The sequence below is a fragment of the Triturus cristatus genome, chromosome 11 (genome assembly GCF_964204655.1).
Source record: "Triturus cristatus chromosome 11, aTriCri1.1, whole genome shotgun sequence".
Lineage (NCBI taxonomy): Eukaryota > Metazoa > Chordata > Amphibia > Caudata > Salamandridae > Triturus > Triturus cristatus.
The window spans coordinates 590,777,660-590,796,230 of NC_140594.1; the positions used below are offsets into that span (position 1 = coordinate 590,777,660).

Consider the following 18,571-nt stretch of genomic DNA (forward strand, 5'->3'; position numbering starts at 1 on the left):
GCCGCGAGTTCTAAAGTACGGCCCAGATTTACAAAACTGTCACTGAACGCAGTACAGCAGCCTAATTGGCTGTGTTGCAAAACGGGGAGAGAGCTGGGAAGTGTCATGTCTATTCCTCTCTCTAGCACCACTGCACTATAATGCAATGTTGTCTGTGAGAGTCTAGCCTAGGTTTCATACTGGAAGGGTACCCTTCTGGTACCCAAAAAATACTGTGTCTAGACAAATGTGCAACCTTTCCTATTTCGGATGAGTGTTGCACCAAATACCAATTTGCTCTGATTTGAAAATCCTGAAAAGGATTTTGATTCAGGTTTGCATTATAAAACTTAAGCAAACCAAACACAAAAATTCTCTAAATCTGGACTTATTAATCTGATTAATTTTATCTTGCTTTGGAAAGATCACTTTTTTAAAATTCTACTGTGAGGTAGACACCTGTATAAAATAAATCTGAGAAATGCTATTTTGGGCTAGGTTTGTGCTGCAGAAATACCACAAGCACCTTCATACAAAAAAAGTGGTCTGCAACAATGTTCCACTTTGCATTCAGATAAGCTTAACAACGTGTGCTGCTACTCCCATACTCCTGACTCACTGGGACTTGTCTTGTTTTGAGGTATATAGCATTATCTGAAGCTGTTTGGCTTGGTGACCAGTGGCAAAAGACTAAAAACAGTGCTTTAAGGAAAAATGTTCAAAGGGTATGTGTCAACATGTCATTTTATTTATCAAAAGCACATATTTAGCCCCATAGGGGCCAGGATACCAAACATGAGAAAAAAATCCAGGGAAAAAAGACCCGACTATTGCAACCAGAACAAATGGCTTAACGAAAAACCAGCAACTTTGTTGTTTGATTCTAGATTCGGAGTTTTCTTTAGTCCTGTCCTAGCATTGCAAATTTTTATAGCCAGCTTCCTTCTCATACTTCTGTTGTCCAGTGATGGCCAGCCGTTGGTCCTGCACACAGACATCATAAACTCTCGAAAAACAAATTAGCATACATCAGTGTCATGTTACCACCACTATTTTTGGTTTTTCATATGGCTGAGCTGCCTATCAAAAGTTTCAGTTCCATTATTTCAGATAGAGTGCCAGATGAGATATGGTTAGGGTTACAACGGTTCATAAGTGTAACATTAAGTGCACTTGGTCAAAGAAGCACATGTGAGAGCAAGGCATTGATGAAGAGGGGGGCAGAGGGTGAAGAAAGAAAGTTTGTTTATGAACTTAAGAGTGAAGCAGCAAGTTGTGGATTCAGGAAATCTGTTGGAGTTTCAGGAAGAGGACAGAAATGTCCACCTTCAACCAATGTCTTAGCTTTTGTGCAATGGGAAGCATGATGATAAAAGGCTGGGTCCCCTTCAAAGCTTCAGATAAAAAACTTAGGGCAGCAGGAGTGGGCATGGCTCAGAGCAGGGGTAATTTTCTGTAGCTCAAAATCTGCACTAAATGTGAGAATTATAAAAGAGCAAACGTGACTGACAACAGAAATTAAACACAAAGCGCCACCACACAACTGTTGTTTAGCCCCTGGTCCCTAATGACCGTTATAGCCCCAAGTAGCATTTTTTTAAAACAGTCGAAGAAACTAGCATAGTGAACAGAAATCAAAATTGGAGCCTACAACCAAGTGCTAGGAACAGGACCAACTGATGTAATTATTAGGAGAGTTGAAGATGTCTAAATAAAAGCTGCAAGCACAGTATTTTAGAAGTTCAGTTTGCTATCATGCCTTTATCCAGTTTGAGCCCCTCACCTGGACCTACAGATTCAGAAATAAAATCACAACTCAAGTCTTTGTGCCAGATTTGCATGCCATTTGTAGCCCAAACTCAGCACAAATTGTTAATAAATTATAAGCCACCCCCATTGTTCTTCTTGCAGACTTCCGTTGAGTAATGATGGAGTCATGGTACGATTATATGATACAAGACCACATATGCAAAGCTTTAAAACAATGTATAATAATGAATCGTCACCATCCAAGATTGGTTGAATGTTAATTTGAACAGTTGTAATATCTTACCAAATAATGCATCAACCTTCTCTTCATCAAGGACAGCTGTTCCAGCATGAGCCTTTGTTACACCTTTTGCAGATGCAAGTTCTTTTGGAGAAAAAAGTATTTCGCTGATACCATTGAGAAAAAAACCTGCACTGTCCCGAGCTGCATTGGCTTCCTCCAAGAGTGTGTGCAATTTTCTCTTTGGAACAAGAACATCTCTGAACCAAGCATAGGATCGTAGGAACATGGCGGCCGGCGAGTAGCGGGTCACGGAGGCTCCTGAGGGTCGGGAACAAGATGCAAGTCTAAGTATTCATGCTTGAAAAAACATTGCGCTGTATGATTCGTCAACCCTGGAATCTACTGTGATGCTTATTAGCCATTATTAGTCATTATTTAAGAGAAAACTAGGAAATATAATTGGAAGAAAACAAAAGTGTCTACGAGGTCCGTACCTAGGTTGGGTAGAGAGGAGAGGACGCGGGTGGTCCAGTGATTTTTTTTTTAGCAGATTCTGCGGTTTCAGCAGCCCTTGTTGGTTTTTCTGCGGAGGCGGGAGCCTTTGTGGTTCTCGACGTGTTCCTGCTGGCTTGGAGCAGACGATTGGAGGAGTCCCGGTTTTGCCAGGACATCAGGTTACCGGTTTCGTTGCAGGCGAGGTCGATGGGGGGCTGCCGAGGTCAAGTGCGACCTTGAAGCCGCTTTGGGCACGAGCTGCACGGGAGCTACATCGTGGGAGGAGTGCTGTTGCTGTCCTTCCAGGGTGGGAGAGGCAGGGGCAGCACAGCCGGAAAAGTGAATCAAGGTCAGTTTCAGACTAAGGTGGCGGCAGAGCAAGGAGGTGGGGTGTGTGAAGTTAGAGAGCGGTGCAGTGTTTCTGAAAGACCTTCTGAGCAAAAAGCAGAGGTTATACCAAAAGGGGGTATTAACCGTCATTGTATGTTAACAGATGCAACAAATTCGGGCTGGAGGCAAAGTAGGTACTCCTTAAGGAGTGCTAAATTAAAATCACATATGGTTGATTATCAAGCAGATGCAGATTCAAAAACTGCAGAAAAAGTGGGAAATCATCATTTTAAACGGAATAAGAATCCGACAGTTCAAAACAAAACTGTAAAAGACAAAAATCCGGCGAAATTGGCAAGTTATAGAAAGAAAAAGCACTGCTTCTTCTAGAGACCCCCACAAGTTAACACCCTCTCTAAAAAGCTATTTTAAAATAGCTCCCAATACTTTAGTATTAAAGCCACTAGATCGGTTAGTCAGCTTAGATAAATTAGACCAAAACGCCCTATTGTCTAACTTTCCTATTGACAACAGATACTCTCCTTTATTGGACGAGGTTGAAGAATCAGCATTGAAGATGGTTGATAAAATCAATAAACCTGAAAATATGGTGGAGGTGGAGGCTGACCTGATTAGTTCAGAAAAATGTACAGAGTTATATTTAAACGCGCACTATAGCAAGGGCAGCCTTCTAGCTTCGCTGCCTCCCAACGCCCAGGTCACGTCCTCTCGGCTATATCAGTGCCGATGAAGCGACCGCGCAGCAGCACTCTCTAGAGCCGGTATTTTTATAAAAGCAAGCAATTGTATTTTACTGTTACTTTGTGGGGCGCAGGAGCTGTGTTCAATGCTCCTTGGGGGGTATTAATCATTTAAAAAAGAAAGTTTACTTTGCTTATTTGCACCTAGCACTCGCCACTTTAAACGCGCACTATAGCAAGGGCAGCGTTGTAGCATCGCTGCCTCCAACGCGCAGGTCACGTCCTTTCGGCTATATCAGTGCTGATGACGCGATCGCGCAGCAGCACTCTCTAGAGCCGGTATTTTGATAAAAGCAATCAATTGTATTTTATTGTGCTACTTTGTGGGGCGCAGGGGCTGTGTTCAATGCTCCTTGGGGGGTTTTAATCATTTTAAAAAGAAAGTTTACTTTGCTTATTTGAACCAAGCACTCGCCACTTTAAACGCGCACTATAGCAAGGGCAGCGTTCTAGCTTCGCTGCCTCCCAACGCGCAGGTCACGTCCTCTTAGCTATATTGGTGCCGATGACGCGACCGTGCAGCGGCCGCGCCACTGGCGCGCACAAGGCAAACCTGTCTGCGCCTGTCCGGGCCTAGGGGGCCAGGATCTCTGGGGTACTAGCCAGAAACCCTCTTAAATATACCAATAAGGAGCTTAAGACTTATAGACCCAAAACACTTAGGGCCTCATGTAGGTAGCATACCAGTTACCACTTCTAAAATACCGAACGATACCGAATCGGTATTTTAGAAGTGGTAACTGGTATGTAGGTAATGAGTCGGTATTTTTTACCGAATCGTTACTAGTCGGTAATTACCGAATCGGTATTTACCGATTCGGTAATGAGGCATACCTTCCCATTGATGGGAAGGTATGCCTCATTACCGAATCGGTAAATACCTATTCGGTAATGGGGGGAACACATACAAGGGTGGCAGGGTGTCACAGTGACACCCTGTTGCACCGCTGATTCGGCCATGTGTGCACATGTGGCACACATACATGCCCTAAGGGCATGTATGTATGCCACATTGCACACTGCTACGCGCGTAAAAATGCATTTACACATACATTCATTATTTACCACCAACTATAAGTTGGTGGTAAATACCGACTCTTAAACACACACACACACTCCCCCTACATCTCGATTTTGGTTTCGGAATTTACCGAATCGGTAAAATTACCGATTCGGAAAAGTTACCGATTCGGTAACATTACCGAATCGGTATTATTACCGAATCGGTATTATTACCGAATCGGTAATATTACCGAATCGGTAATTTTACCGATTCGGTAAATTCCGAAAGCAAAGTTTGTCCCCCTACATACCAATGGCCAAAATACCGGTCGGTAACGGTATAATTACCGAAAATCGGCCGTTACCGACCGGTATTTGGCTACCTACATGAGGCCCTTAATCAGTGTGCTCATACAATGGCACCTGATAAATATATTAACTAGTGCTTGCATTCAAAAGGGTTCAGCACCGTTCACGGATAGTCAATGAATATCTAAAGAAGTATCCAAGACGTCAGTCAGTTTTTCTTGAAAAAATCTTTTTCTTTATTGTACGATCACATGGATACGAAGAGTCATGATCACATAGACATGAAGGATCTTAGCCGACGCGTTTCGTCTCTACAAAGCGACTTCTTCAGGGCTAATGGAAAAACATATATAACATACAATCACCGTGAAAAATAAGTCAGCGTGTACACAAATACAAATAACAAAATATACATACATGAAATACCAGAACTAATGAAACAACTTTAATATAAAAAAAACAAGACAAGAAATGTGTCAGTGCTGTTTTAAAATAACCAGGCCTTCGAAATGAGGAACCCAGGTTTGAAGTACATATTAAACACAGAAATGTAATTAAGCTTGTCCATGGGAAATATATTGAAAGATGTTAACACATTGAGCACAGAACATTTGTAATTCATCATGTGAATATTACATTTCATAACTTTCTTGACAACATTTTACTGATGCAGACAAAGTTTTTGAGAATTGGGCCAGCAACCAAAATTTCCAAGCTGGCAAAAGGATTTCAGTGGTGATGATTATTAGTCTATAAAAGCCAATGTTAAACAAATCAGGTGACATAAATGAATATATATAAAATATGAATATGTCTATATCATATACCATATATTGTAGTATATACTCTAAATAAAAATATTGCAGTAAGCTCCAAAGTCAAATTAGAAAATATTGCAACTATGAGCAATCTGGATAAACATCTAATAAATAAAAAAAGTCGTTTATTGCTAACTAAACAAAAATGTTTTTTTTTTAAATTGTCAACCAATGAGAGCAAAAACTAAATACATCATATACCCGGTTTGATGTTCAAAAGACCTAATTGGCATAACAACTGTGACCTCATGCTACCAATGAAGCAACAGTTAGTCGCCATCCTATCCAAATGAGTAAGTATCAATCATTAAAAAATTCAGTTTTTTGAAACAATGTTGCATACAAATATCATAAAAAGCACCGCATATCTAAGGACTCAATATTCCAATTAGTTATTGTATAAACATTAGAATAAGGTCATACATACCAAATTCATAAAATACAACAAATGAGTATCTGTATAAAAATCAACGATGGCAAAAAATTAGTATTTATTTTTATGTATCCACCCTATTCATTCTAAATTACAGTGTTTGAATATGTTTAAGTGAAATTGACAAACAGCAAACAAGAACCAGAGCTGTCTGTGTCAAAATATGTATTTATAACACAGAATCTCCTCTATATAAAGGCAGCCACCTAGATTAAAGACGCTGACAAGGATTGAAACATCCCACTCAATCAGTGAGTGAGAATGGTTCCTTCACTTTTGAAGGTAAAACTACGGCCAATCAGTAATGCAAAGAATATATATAGCGAATTATAATGAGCTTAATGAAAGATTTATATATTATGTCGCGTTACTACCGGTCGCGTTGAATTTATTAAGTTAAAATGATTAGGTGAGCATTACTTGGGTTGCACACATTTTATACATATAGGCCACATCTAAAAGTACTGCACTATATTCAAAAAGTTCATGCTTGTCAAGATGAATTATCTAATGCTCCAATATTCCGTTGCTCTTAGTAAAGAGAACATGCCAATGCAACAAGTAAATGGCAAATTGTCACTTCCATGAACTCACCTATAGAGGTATGGTAACCCGTGTCTTCTGGTCTCGTTCTTTTCAGTAGGGAAACAGAGTGACCAGAAGCGAGCTTTTTTAAATCATCCGCTCCGTAATGTCTTTCACCTGTGTAAAGGTGAAAACCAACGACGACCCAAATGGCCAAAGATTCAGGGTTTGCGTGTCGGCCATTTTTAAAAGGTAAAACGTCATATTAATGACTGGTAAAAACGGTAGTTTCCAGTTAGAGCTCTGGATTCTTGCGCAAAATAAAGAATTGTGTTTTTGTGGATATATCTAAGAAGTATAATCAAAATGTCTGATTAATATCCAATTTCAAAGACGTTTGATTTAAACGCAGGGTATTGGATCACGCTGTGGTGTAGTGTATATATTTAAAGATGACGTACTGACACACACGCAGCGGCCATCTTGGAGAGATGAGCATATTTCGCTCGATGTAATGCTAAATATAAATATAAGCGAGATAAGAAAGTTGTTAATAAAGGATATCACCCAAAGCGTAAAAATTCTAATGGTACAATATATCTCTCAGATGAATTTATGTACATAAACCGATAGTTGTCAGATATTAATTAAACATGAAAATCTGCCGCTGATGCGGCAGCCATCTTAGTACGATGTATTTATATTAATCAATAAGGGGCCACGTTATAGAAGGTAGTACTGAATCTGTAAGTTGTGAAAAGTTATTGTAAATCACACTAGGTTTATAAATTGTAAAGAACAATGGAGAGTTACTTGGTTTATACAAACATTTAGCTCATGTAGGCCATGCCTGAATATGCTGAAATAAATTCTTGCTTGTTAAAATGAATTAACTGACACTTCAGTTATTCAGTTTTTCTCAGTAAAGTGAATCATGTTTGTGCGGCGGCCATCCTAGTACAGTGTACAAATATACAACAATAATGTGCAGCTGGCTGAGATATCATTGGTAACAACACTAAGTTAATCTTTTAACGAGTATTTAGCAAAAGGTTTTTATATGTGTCTAAGCTCATAGAAATGAGCGCACAAAAGATCTCATACAAATAAAGATCAGTGGGTGATAAACCAAAGGCCAAAATTGAAAGTGTAATAACAATACATACATGCCAAGAAAAAACAGTGTAGTGGATTTCAATATAGAGTACTCAGATGTATAAAGAGTACAGAGGTCATTTCTAAATCTGCAGTTAGCATATTTAAATACAAGATATTAAACAAAAATATAACAATTAGACAATATAAGCAGAGTATTCTTGGCCATACCTGATAAGTCATCACTGTAGGCACATATATTACAGCTAGCCTATAGAAAATGATGTAACTCATCATTAATGTTTAGACCGAACTAGTTTGTCCTCAGACGGCATATCCAACTTGCTTCCCGTTGTCTAAGCAGTAATTCTCTGTTCCCTCCTCTCCTGGCATTTTAACTTGGTCAATCCCACAATAGGTGATATTCTTATCACCTGAATGTTCCTGGTGTATATGCTGGGCCATAGGATACTTTGTGTCACAATTCCTAATTGCTCGCACATGCTCTTAAATCCGCAGTTTCAAACTACGAATACTGCTACCGATATAAATCTTATTGCAAGAGCAAGTGATCATATAAACTGTAAAAGTAGTGGTGCAGTTGATAAAACAGTTTATAGTAAATTCCCTTGATTGATTACTCTTAAATTTCTTTAACTTGTTCTGCCCTAATTTGCATACACAACAATCATTGCATGTATAGAAGCCTAAAGGGTTTTCAGGCAACCATGTTTTGATGGGCGTTTGAATGCCAGTGACATAGCTTGGAATGAGTATGTCCTTAAAAGTTTTACTTTTACAATAGACCACTCTGGGCTTGTTTGAGATGATATTAGGCAAGAGATTTTCCGTCTCAAGCCAATGCCAATTTTTTCTCAAGATGTTATATATATGGTTACTGAAGATGTTATATTCAGTGATGAATAAGACTTCACAGTTATGTTTTGTGGCGAGTCCTTTATTATTTGTTCTTGGGATCAGTATCTCCTTCCTATTTAGAGACAAGGCTCTTTTATCTGCATTGTCTAGATATGTCTGATTGTAGCCTCTCTTAGAAAAATTAGATTTGATGTGATGCATGTTCTTTATAAAATCTTTATCCATGCTACAGTTTCTTCTAGCTCGCACCATTGAGGATGAGCACTGGTGGCAAGATGTTTTCTTTTTATACATATCACTTTCTATACTCGTCCCATTTACAAAAAGTCTTAGGTCAAGAAACTCCATGTAGGTATTGGAGTATTGAATGGTCAATTTGACATTGAAGATGTTAAGATTCAAATAGGTATAATACATGTTTAAACTCTCCACTGTGCCATGCCAGATCATAATGATATCGTCTATGTATCGTCCATAGAAGATAATGTTGTCGCTCCAACTTTGGGCCCCCGGGCCCCAGACATGCTCCACCTCATACAGCCCCATAAAGAGGTTAGCGTAAGAGGGAGCAAATCTGGAGCCCATAGCTGTCCCTTGAACCTGAAGGAACCAATTGTCATTATGCAAAAAAGCATTTTTTGTCAAGATCTGTCATATCAAGCAACATGTTGGTATGCTCAAGATGTTGAGCACCACGCTTGAACAAAAAGTATTTGAGAGCTCTCATTCCCTCACGCATTTGAATGCAGGTATTAAGGCTTTCTACATCCATAGACACAAAGAGTAGATCATTCAAATCCCATTGGAAGTCCTCTAATTTACATAGAAGATCAGAACTGTCTCTTAGATATGATGGTAAATTTCTCACAATAGGTTGCAAAAAGTGGTCAACATATTGAGCAAATTGCTCAGTCGGCCCACCATTCCCAGAGATTATGGGTCTACCTCGAGGGAAAGGACCCCCCTTGTGAATTTTAGGTAACATATATATATATATACACGGTAATCTGGAATGATGGGCCTGTAAAAACTTATATTTTTGATCTGATAGCAGACAGGATTCATGCCAATCCCAAAGTTTAGAATTGATGTCCTTTTCTATTTGAACGATGGGATTGGTAGCCAACTTCTCATAACATGAGTTATCATTAAGCTGTCTATCGATTTCTTTCAAATAATCGATGGTATTCATAAGAACTATATTGCCACCCTTATCCGCTTCTCTAATAACCACATTTTTATCCTCTTTGAGAGTCTGTAAAAGTTTGTACTCATCAACATTTAGGTTATCAGGATGCATGCAGCCTCTTCTTTGATAATGTAAGTCTTCTAGTTCATGGAGGTCACTAGTGACTTGTTTATGAAAGCTATCTATGGCTGAATTATGTGTCTGTGGTGGTATAAACTTAGAGTTCGAACGTAAACCACTATCTATTGTATAGTCCTGTGTAACACCCAAGTTGTTGGCTACCTGCATAATGTTTCCAACCTCTTCTTCATCATATAATGATGCCAACAAATGAGTGTTATATATATATCAGAAATAGAAAATTCACAATTAACATTACTGTTCGAGAAGGGAGCACATTGAACACTAGGTCGATCTTCAAAGAATTTCTTTATTTTCAATTTACGAGTAAATTTAAATAAGTCCGTATGCACATTGACAAAATCACATTTGTTAGTAGGGCAGAAGATAAGGCCTTTACTGAGAACTAGCTCCTCTTGAGAGGACAAGCATTTCGATGACAAATTTACAATGGTCAGTGCATTACAAGGAAGGAGAATATCAGAATTTACAGTTTCATTCAACATTGGACAATTTATTTCTTGTTGCCCATGTTCTGTTCCCTTGCCCTCATGCCTGATCTTGTGTTTTTTGCACCCCTCCGCCTACCTCTTCGTTGTGGGTTTTTGTACGGTTTCCCAAACGGTACCGTCGTATTTCTTGTAAAAAAACAGAGGGGGGGATCTGTAGATGGAGCACAGCTCGTTCCCTCACCAGGATCACTTTCTAGAGAGGAGATTGAGGTATTGCTGGAAGAGATACTGACAGGTTTCTCACATGTCTTTTCCTTTTCTTGAGGTTTGGAAACAAGATCATCATACTTTCTGGCAAACGTAAAGATGCGTCCCCTCCTATAGTCACCCTCCTCTCTCAGTATTTTTTTCTGTTTATTATCCTTAAGATAAAGTTGGTAGCTATTAACTAGTGCTCTTCATGCAATTATAAACTACGTGTGACTCTTAACGTCTCGGAGGGACATATTGGCACTAATAATGTTAAAATGTTGCTTTTGAATTGTCGCTCTCTGGCCCAAACATGCAGAGGAAATCTGTATGTTGGATGAAGGAAGGCCTGACTTGCTTTTCTTGACAGAAACCTGGCTGAATGAAGAGGGGGGTCCAGGGATTATTCAAGCATTGCCTTCAGGCTATATTATATCTAGGCTTGACCAGGACCACAGGCAGAGGTGGGGGCTTAGCCATCATTTATAAGGACAGCTTTAAATGTCGCACCACATCTAGTCCATTACTTAACTGTGAAAGCATCTTTTTTACAATCAGTTTATCACAGACTAATACGTTTTCAGGCATTTTAGTCTACCTCCCTCCTGGCCCGGCAGGCAATTTTTGTAAACATCTTTTTGACAATGTTGCAAGTCTGGCCAGCTCGCTTCCTAATTTCACGCTTCTTGGAGATTTTAATCTTCACTTTGATGAGGTCTCTCTCCCACTAGTAGTAGAGATTACCGAAGGTCTTGGAATATTTGATTTAAAACAACTGAGTAACAATCCTACTCACATTAAGGACATACTCTTGACTCCATCTTTTCTAACGTTTCTAACCTTACGGTGGCCGACCCGATTCCCCTTCCTTGGTCGGACCACTTCCTGATCTCCTTCTCATGGACAATTCAAGAGACTTATCCTTGGGTAAAGAAAAGTACCAGGTCAGTACGACCTTGGGCAAAATTGTCATACGACTCTTGGGTGAGACATCTAGAAGAATCAGTCCCCACAGTAGATTCTAATCCAGCAACTGCTAACGATCAGCTTAATAAATGGTTAGAATAATCATTGGATATGGCTTTACCGAAAAAACTTATGCACAAAAAAAGAGGGGGGTCACCATAATTTATGGTATACACCCAAGCTACGCACTCTTAGACAAACCTCCAAGCAGCTAGAACGGCGCTGGAGGAAAGCTCCGACAGTTGACAGGAAAGCGGACTATAGAACCGCAATCAGAAGCCAAAAGGATGACATAAAATTAGCTAAATCTGCTTTTTACGAAAGAGAAATTCTTTTAGCTGAAAATCGCCCCGTGAATCTTTTAAAATTGCCAAATCTCTTTTTATCCCCCCCCTTGCATTGATAAGGACATTCTCCAACGCTGTAATCTAATTGCTAAAGTTTTTAACAAAAAAATCCAAGCCATTTATCAAGCGTTCCCTGTGGTCTCAGAATCACAGGTAAAGCCCCCTGTACGCTCTGCTATTAATCAACTAGAGACTATTCCCCCTATAAATTTGACTATTCTTCAGAATATTTTTAACCAAGTTAAATCTGGGTCTCCTTCAGACGTTGCCCCCCCTACTATCCTAAACCGAGTTTTTGAAACCGTTGCTCCGATTGTTCTTAAAGTAATTAATACCTCCTTAGAATCAGGCTCTGTGCCCCTTTTGTGGAAACAAGCTATGGTCAGAGCCTTATTAAAGAAACCCAACCTGGATCCTGAGACATTGTCGAATTATCGTCCTATTTCACTATTGCCGGGCATTGGCAAACTGGCAGAGAAATATGTTAACACTACGATTTCATCCTTCTTGGAAAATAACAACTGCCTCCACCAGACTCAGATGGGCTTTAGAGCTCAACAAAATACGGAAACAGCTTTGTTAGTTGTGACGGAAAGTTTAAGAATCACGGATAATGGAGGCTGTGTGGCATTGATTCTGCTCGATCTCAGCGCAGCCTTTGATACCGTGAACTAACAGCTTCTAATTCAAAGGCTCAAGGGCCTTGGAATATCTGGTATGGCAATAAAGTGGCTACAGTCCTATCTTGAGGACCGCTCATTTGTGGTCTTTGATGGAAATGTTTCTTCGGAGCCACTGCCTCTTGGCTGTGGGGTCCCTCAGGGTTCGTCCCTGAGCCCCACTCTTTTTAATGTGTACATGAGTCCCCTAGCTGAATTGGTAATCCCTCATGGCATTCAGATCATTACTTGCGCAGACGATACCCAGCTAGTAGTACCATTCAGTCAAGAAAATAAGTCTGCTCCTAGTCTTACGCTGTGTCTGCAAGAAGTGTCAAGATGGATGGATGCCTCTTACCTAAAACTCAACGGGGACAAGACGGAGCTCTTGTTTCTGGGAAATTGTTCCCCATCCACCATAGCTCCCTTCTGGCCTAACTGTCTTGGCCCCCCTCCGATTCCAAAAACAGAAATTAAGAGTTTGGGAGTTTGGATAGACCATGATTTGAACTTTAAGAAGTAAGCAAGTAAGGTGGCCGCTGGCTGCTTTGGATTGCTCAGAATATTAAGGAAGATTCTTTATTTACTCCCACTTACTGTTAGAAGAACAGTAGTCCAGGCACTTATTCTGTCGCGCCTGGACTATGCAAACGTTCTGTATCTGGGAGCCCCTCTGGTGGCCATTAATTTGCTCCTGGTCATTCAGAACTGTGCAGCACGACTTCTCACCAATTCTGCTAGGTGGATGTCTACCAAACCGTCTCTTGCATTACTTCACTGGCTGCCGGTTCCCCAAAGGATTCATTTTAAAGCCTTATGTATTGCTCACAAGGCTCTTTCTAACAAGGACCCCCGAGTTGTCAGATCTCTTATTCAGCCTTATCGTCCAGCTAGATCTTTGAGATCAGAAAATAGACATCTTGTCCTAGTCTCCGCTATAAAACGAATGCGTAGTGGAGGACGATGCTTTGGTTACAATGCTGCAAAGCTTTGGAATAGCCTACCATTGACCTTTCGATCTGAATCCAACTATGTTCTGTTTCGTAAGTGTTTAAAGACTTTTCTGTTTCCGTAATTCTTGTACTTGCTCAGGGAGTTACTATAGCGCTGGGATGCTCTAGGGTAGCCATGCGCTTTATAAATGCCCTTTCAATTCAATTAAATCTACTAAACAACTCCAAATCAGTATTGATCTAAAGGAGAACGCCAGTATTAGGTCTCAAGCCCCCGGATTATTATATGAAGATTCTGGAAAATTTGGCGAGAAATTTATCGAGCTCCATGTGCAATATGTTACAAGCCCTTGTTAAAGAGATGGAGAGATTTGCCATCTCGAAGGGGAATCAAGTGGACATTAAAAACTCATGCGAAAAGTTAGAAGGTAAAATCGATTCACTTGCTACTAGAACAATGGCACTAGAATTATCTGTAACCGAGCTAACAATTCAGGTGGAAGAAAAGAAAGACTATAGTGGCTTTAAAGGGAAGAGATCTAGAGACACAAGATATGTTAGAATCATTAGAAAATTCTCAGAGGAGAAACAATATACATTTACTCAAAGTTCCGGAAGGAGTAGAAGGAAGAAATATATGAGTACGTGGCAAAACTAATAAAGAAAGCAACACAGATTGAGTGCTCAGAAGAGGCTTTAATGGCGGATATTCAGAGAGTACATAGGGATCCCTTTAGGCTCATTTTTTGACGTACACTCTGAAAGAGGAAATTCTTAATAAGGCACTAAAATTAAATTCTTTGATTGTGGATGATATAACTTTTAAGATTAGATCAGATGTTTCTGCAATCAGGGCCTCACGGCAATGGGAGTTGGGGAAATTTGTTGGAACCATTCAAAAAAGTGGGTGCCACTGCACAACTAAAATTCCCAGCCTCATTGAAAGTAATGCACAATAATAATACCATGAGGACTTTTAGAAGAGTTGATAAAGCTGAATACTTTTTACAGTGCAATTCAGGGGAAGATAAAGGAAAAGTAAAAAGAATAATACTTTCGCTGGGATTAAATGCCATTCATCTAAGTTTACAGTGGCAGGATATTATGGACCAAATACCAGTAGCGGCCCGTGGTGGGAGTGCTGCTGGGCGCTGATGTGGGAGGGGCAGGGTGGGGGGTAGTAAACTACAGATTATGGCTGATAGAGGTAAGTAAACATATAAATAAATAAAACTAATTTCGTTGTGTGCGCTGCATCGCATTTGGCGAAGCAGTGCGCGCAACGAAATTTCAGCCATATTTCAAAACATTGCATGCAGAAAGATTTCAAAGTCGGCATGCAGTAAATCTACAAGGTTTGTCCTATATAAACTTTAACTGTTCTAAAGAATGGCAAAGAAAACAAGTACCCTTTGTACAGTGAATGATCAACTGCATATTTTTGACGCTGCTGTATCTGTTAAGTACCTTGAGTTGCTCAAAGCAGACATGGCAGCTTGCAAATACTCTATAGCCAACTCTCTATTGCAAGTGCCTTGCAACTGTGCTGCCATCAGATAAAAACAGTTGTTAAAGGCAGCAGATAAATACAATATTCACATAACAAGCATACTTTTGGCAATGCATGTGTTTTGGTGGAAAAAAGGATTATTAATGGGAATTTGTTGCAGTTTACGTGGGAAGGTAGAATATCAAGCACGCACCTTTTAAGTGTTGGTTTTCAGCTCGTAACCGTACACACTCCTCATTCAGACAGGAACCAGGGCCAACAGGATAGCTTTCATTTTGATTAATTATCGCCAAGGAGTTATATACCATTTTCTTAGAGAGAAAGCAAATCATAATTAGGCCATACAAGAGGAAATGCAATTCTGTAGGTACCTTAAAAAAAATAAAAACATTACCCCAGTGTTGAATGATGGACTTTCCTCCGTCATCAAATGAAATGATTCTTCATTGTCCTGAGGGTGGGAAAAAGAAAAGAAACCATTAGGCCCTCATTTATACTGATCATGTCAAACAGTTTTCCATTTGTTTATTCATATTTCAACAGGTAGGTATATGTGCCTTATTGTTGAGGGAATGAATGCACCATCTTAATTATATGTTTTAATAAGTATCTATGCTTTTTGCAGAGATAACAGGTAGAAGTTGTGGTTTTGGCACCAAAAGGCATGTTACGTTAGCCAAGGAAAAAAGGCTGGCTTACAGGCTTCACAATATGCACATGTGTATAATAGCACCACTCATTCAGCTCTCCTTACATTATGGTCAAAGTTTTTGTTGCTTGCAAACGGGTCATCATGGCAAGGGGTACGGTTCACACCCACAGGTGTTACTGCAGATGGAAAGTCACTGTAGGCCAGGCTGTGTGACTGTGAGCCGTGAGCTACAAAACTTTGTGGTGTCAAAATATGTGGTGCCAAGGGTACCATAAATTTGGGATCTTGTTTGCAGGGTCTAGTAGGTGTTACTGCATTGCTCGAAACAGCCAGCTCTTGTGTAGGAAATAGTTTTTTCGGTATTAACTGGTGACGTGGAGAAAATTAGGCTTGTTTTTGTGCATGATATTTTGATTTAAGTGGGGGACTCCAAAACAAGTTCATTTTCACATTCTACTGCATCATTTTTACTTGTGGATTTTGGCTGAAGGACACTAGCCATCCCTGCTAAAAGGGCCAGGTTTTCAAGTTTCTGCAAATTCATCCGCGAACTCGCATCACCAGGCCGAGAAGCGGTGCTTTCGGCATGAGCTTGGTTACCAACTCTTATATAATCCAGCCCATTCTGCTTGGCTTTTTTGTCCTTGCATCTTTTCTCTGCAATTTCTTCCTCTTGGAGTTCACGTAACACCCTCTTAAGTCTTCCAGCGCTTCCCCGATTGCCACAGTCCATTATCAACTACTTTTCCTCCTGTGCCCTTTGAAGTAACACCTGTTTTAGACCCTCTGTTGTTCCAGAATAGCTTGCAATTAAGTCTTCAATAATATTTTGAATCGTAAGACACTGTTTCTTCACTTAAAAAAACGAGAGAAAAAAAGTATTTATATATAAACTTCAAAACAGAGAACACATTGATCACTTGCAATATATCTTCACGCGTTATCCAGAATATATAAATAAACAGGTATTGATATTAAAGGACAAATGTACAATCTATCCATAACAAAGTAAGTTTTCCTTATGAGGCAGTTCAGGTTGTAAGCCTGAACTTTAAACTCCTGAAAAAAGTTGCTTAAATAAAATAGTTTATCCACAAATGGCTGCCTTATAGTAGTGCCAAGCTAAATGTTTCAGCCCTTTTCATAAGTGTTACATTTGTTTCTGGCATATGTGAGGACATGCATGTTCATTTTTACTGACAATTACTGGATTAATGTATTCTCAAATGTAAGTTTATACTGAATCAGGTTGGTAATTTGTGCCATTTATCCTGCAGTTGCAAACTTAATATAAAGCTTTTCTTATTGTGCTTACCAGATGATTGGAAAAGAATCATAGCTTTAAAATCTTTCTCTTCGGTGATTGGCCGACCAGTTTCATCTATATTTTCGACCAGCCATTTACAAAACTTCACTGGGATTGTCCAAAAGCAGAAAGTAACCATCTTTTCTAACACGCACAGAACGATCGCAAGTGAAAAATAGGACGTTGAATGAAACCATGATTCTGTCCTGCTAGATATAAAAATCAGGAATTAGTTTGTGTCTGGTTTAAGTTTCAGAGGTATAATACAAAGCATATCAAACTGATTCACAGATTATTTAATTTGAGAAAAGCGTCCCAAAAAGTACACTGACCTGGTGCAATTTACATCTAATATGCATAGATTTTGTACTACAAAGAAGTGTTTAAGCATCCAATGAAGGCCATTGATAATCCAGTATGTGCTAAAGGGATTAAAATTCATATGATATAATGGTAGGCAGATCCCTATGGAACTGCAATAATCTGACTCATTGCCAGCATGCAGAAAGCAATGAAATTGGTGGTGTTTGGTAGCGCAATACAGCTGTGCACAGCATAAACCATGCCCCATCTCATCCATTCTATCACATGCTTCTAAGAGTAGAAAGAGACCAGTGTGAACCCTACAGGACTACGGGAAAAAATATCCGATGCTGTTTGCTGGGGAAACAAGCATTGGCATAGCCAATAGATCTCGCCTTTGGGACCTTATACGTTTTTAGTTATGCTTTACATTGTGTGTGGAAGTTTTAACACATTTATTAAGCATGCTTATAGAACTGAATTGTGAAGTACTTATGAAAATTGTTATTTTGTACAAGTAAACCGCAGGGTATATATGTATAATTTTAATAACCGGGTAGCAAATTAAAGTGGCAGAGAACAGAACAGAAGTATTGGGATGGTAGAAACACAGGGCAACAGCAGCTGGTATAAAATGTTTATGAACAAAGTTAGGGCAACACGCTATTCTTGTTGAAAGCCCCACCCTAACATGCCGCATATTTCAGAACAGCTTAAGGGAAATTGCAACTGTGTAAAACGGCAGCAATACCACCAAAAACATGGCTCCTCATTACAAGAGGCCCAGTCTGAGGACTGCCTGCTCTCTTTTGAAAGGCCCTGTGCTGTGCAAGAATCGGGGTTGACCCGGGCCTGCAGGCTCCCCCTCACTAAAAAACAACTAAAAACGGACTGGCACTTTACTGATCCCCAACATCTGTATCTTAAATGCAGTGGAATTTTGCTGCTTCTGTCCATTAGTTTGGACCTTGAACGCAACATTACATATGAAACAAGCACAGACTATTGGCTTTGTCAATGGTTGTAGGTTGCTGAAGATAAATGAGCAACTATCACTGTGCTGTATGTAAGGTTGAACATGTTGCGTGTTTTCACATGGGGAAGCTGTGGCCTACGGTTAGAGCAGGCAACCTTCTAGTACAGCAAGCTGTGGAATGTCTTTCATAAGTCACTGCATCAATGGAAATGTCACATTAGCAATGTGAATACTTGGCAGCTATGATATTAACCACCTGCGCTACCTCAC

General features: G+C 39.7%; 1 pseudogene; it reads right to left on the reverse strand.

Annotated features, from left to right (window-relative positions):
• Window positions 1-806: 806 nt before the first annotated feature.
• Window positions 807-17,219, reverse strand: LOC146785139 (uncharacterized; annotated as a pseudogene).
• Between the last annotated feature and the right edge of the window lie 1,352 nt (window positions 17,220-18,571).